The 3,588-nt window shown below is 32.3% G+C and overlaps 1 non-coding gene across 1 annotated transcript; it reads left to right on the forward strand.

The window, feature by feature from the left end:
• Positions 1–323: 323 nt before the first annotated feature.
• On the forward strand, positions 324–425 carry LOC121212787 (small nucleolar RNA R71). Its single transcript, XR_005908161.1, has one exon. It is a non-coding gene; the product is annotated as a small nucleolar RNA R71 (small nucleolar RNA).
• The last annotated feature ends 3,163 nt before the right edge of the window (positions 426–3,588 follow it).

The following is a 3,588-nucleotide window of genomic DNA, read 5'->3' on the forward strand; positions in this document are numbered from 1 at the left end:
ATAGCTATGAATAGTCATCGACTCCTCGGTGAATTCTCCCTAGATACATTTATTCAATTCTAGTCCGAATCTATGGATTGTGCTGAAGGTTCAAAATCCATTGGATTAAAAATTTTGATAAATCAATTTCGAAATGCTTTTTCTACTTCTTTTCTAGAATGCCCAATATTTGTTTTACATCTTCTATGCGAAACTCTGGCATAAATTCATCACCATGTTCTCTGTAAGGTCATACACGTCCTCGTATGTTGGGTTCATCAAGTCTTGATCCTGCGTGTGCATCCAACCCACTATAGAACATCTATAACCTCAACCATTTGGGCAAACCATGATGCAGATTGGATCAACATCTTAAATTGCTCCCAAGCTTCTTGGAAGCTTTCTCGTTCTAGTTGCTTAAATGTAGCAATCTCTCTATTGAGTTAGACCGTCTTGCTAATAGGAAAAAAACTTGTGTAGAAAATTCTCCACAATCTCATTCCATGCCATAATAGATCCTGGTGCTTGGGAATCTAACCAAGAAAAAGCATTATTGATGAAGGAGAAGGGGAACAACTGAAGATGAATAGCATCATCGGTGGTCCCGTTAAATTTAAACATATAAAAAAGTTGGAGATACCATTTTAAGTGTTGATTTGGGTCCTCCGTCATTGTTCATTTAAATTGAAGATTATTCTGGATCATCTAGAGTATAGTTGGTTTAATCTCGAAATTTCTTTTTCGTAATGGCTAGCTTTGCAATGCTACCTTGTACCATATCTAGATTTGGTAGTGCATAGCCTCTTAATGTCTTTTCTTTGTAACACCCTATACCTGACCCGGTCGCCGAGCCCGAGTAACAAGACGCTATACCACCATCACACATCAAACTCATAGTAGTTTGTCACATTATTAATAAATCATTCTTTTTATAAAGTGTTCACACGAATTTTAAGTACAACATACATACATGTAAACACTATTCAACATACTCTACTCCAAACCACAAAATTTCAGCAAAGAACAACATATAGTCCATTTCAACATAGTACTATTCAACATACATCTATTAAATCATCATATAAACACTAACGCATCTAAAATGGCAGTTCAAACGTCACAAAAATGTCCGAGCAACAACCAAATACCAAGTTCAATATGTCAAAATAATTAAAACAATAAAAACATGTAAACAACCCAAATACCATGGCAAAAATTAGCAATAAGTCCACAACATTGCATTTATTCCCCAAAATATAAACAACTAATTGAACACTTACAAATTAATGTAAAAGACTTACTTAGATCACCCACCAGAACCACACCACTCGCAACGGACCTCAACCAATCTCCATTATTTAAAAAGGAGAGGGTGAGCTTAACAAGCCCAGTAAATGTTTAGAAAACAATATCATGCAAACGTATCATCATGCAATATCAAGCAACCATATAGCACAATTACAACATTCAACCTTAGTGTCATGTTACTTATCCATGCGTTATCTATTGATTTATTTACATAATAAATCACATATCATTTAAACATATATCACAATATTCATAAATATATTTATAGATAATTTGGCACTTGAGTTATGAAATGTAAAAGTGGACTCTACCACCACTCATCGGATACACAGATATCCAACACACCAATTGACTCATAGAGTCAAAAATATCCCAAAAAGTGAAGTATAAAGCTAATACTCTCCAACACACCAAATATGTCCCATTGAATAGAGCTTAGCTCACATTCCCTTATCTCTCCAACCTGTCCCAGGGCCTCCATACCCAAAAACACAATACATACAGGTAGTACTCACAATCCTAATCCAACACTCTCAAAGGTCTCAAGGCCAAAATATCTGTTATTAACATACATTTACTTACTGTTCACTACACTTTATCTCTACATAATCACATTATAAGCACAACATATTCACTGTCATATGGCAAGTACATCATGCCAACAATTAACTTTTTCACAATAGCCATCAGAAGCTTATTACATATATCACAATGTCATATTTTAATCCAAAAATTCACAACATATTTTCACATATAAATTCATGAGTATGAGAAAGCCTGTACTCGGAATTTAGAGTATGACCCACATGGCCATGTACCATTTTTTTAAAGCTAGTTTTTATGTTTCCTTCCTATCGTATTTCAACAAACCCAAACCCTAACTGACGCTCTATCTTTGTCACTATCATGCACGCAAAAGTCCTTTGAACTATCTTTATTTTTATTTGTTTTTATTTTATTTTGCAAACTTATGTATTTTATTTTATTTTATTATGCACTTTATTGTTTTTTTTACTATTTTTCTATTTGTTTTGTCAACTCTTTATCTTATTTTATTTTTCTCTATCTTCTTGTTAGTTTACTCGGAATGATGTACTTAATTTAGGATCTCCTACAATTTCGAATTTAACTATTCGAACGAAATCATCCAAATTCAGGGTAGTTTTAGTTCTCTTCCTCCGTTATGATATTTTTCTTCTTGTAATTATATTTGTTTGTATATTGAAGGCAATGTAAAATGTGAGGAGGATTTTATATGTTTATGCGATATAATCCTTGAATTATTATTTGTGTTTAAGTAATGTTCTCAAACCTAACATTAAAGTTATTATTTTTAATTTGGAGAGTTTTTATTGATTCTATTTGGGATTAATTTGTCGATTTTTGTGCATTGTTTTATTTATACTTCAAGACACGAGAGAGTCAAGAATGATAAGCTCTTTTTAGAAATTATTATTTTAGGTTGTCTCCCTGAACTGAAACATTATCTTGAAATTTTTAATTTGCAAGTTTGACATAAAAATCACAACTTTTTGTGACCTTTTAAGCCTATAGAGCATATATTCTTTTTTCATGCTCATTTTATTTTTGGTTGTGAGTATGTCAACTTGATTTGTTATTCTAGAACTTGCTTTGGTTATGCATGTTAAGGCTACATTACTAATTTGATATACTTGATATACTGAGATGATAGAGGCAACAACTTACCCATTGAATTAACCCCTAGTTAACCTCGTAGATCCTAACACATTTTTTTAGCTAACTTGAAAATCGTTAATGTTAACCCATAACCCCCACTGATGTTGTAAATCACTTTTTTTATTGACTCCCTTTTTGTCGAGATTCGATTTGCTTAGTTGTTTGACTATGTTTCTTCATTTGCATTGTTGATTTTTTTTTCTTTGCTCAAAAAAAGGAGAAAAAAATTGAATAAACAAAGTGGAAATAAAATGAAGTACAAAATACAAAAAATTTGAGCTAGAATCGTGAGTCTCATTGTTTTTATAAAAGCTCACATCTGCCCTTAATTTCTCATTGATGTAAATTCTTTTAATTTAGTAACTGATTTTTTCTAGTTTGGTAACTTATCAACTCGACTCTCGATTGTAACCAACTTTTCTGAACATTTCGATACCTTTAACCTAAGTCCCATTACAACCTTCTAAAGACCTTTTGGTTGGTGTATCATCTCATTTCTATAGTGGTAGAGATTTGATTTTCAAGCAAGCCTATAGTAATAACATTTCTTGTTAAGTTGTTGAGTGCACATTACTTGAACCTTAAACACCTTGAGTGCTTGAG

The sequence above is a fragment of the Gossypium hirsutum genome, chromosome A13, assembly GCF_007990345.1.
Source record: "Gossypium hirsutum isolate 1008001.06 chromosome A13, Gossypium_hirsutum_v2.1, whole genome shotgun sequence".
NCBI classification, from domain to species: Eukaryota; Viridiplantae; Streptophyta; class Magnoliopsida; order Malvales; family Malvaceae; genus Gossypium; species Gossypium hirsutum.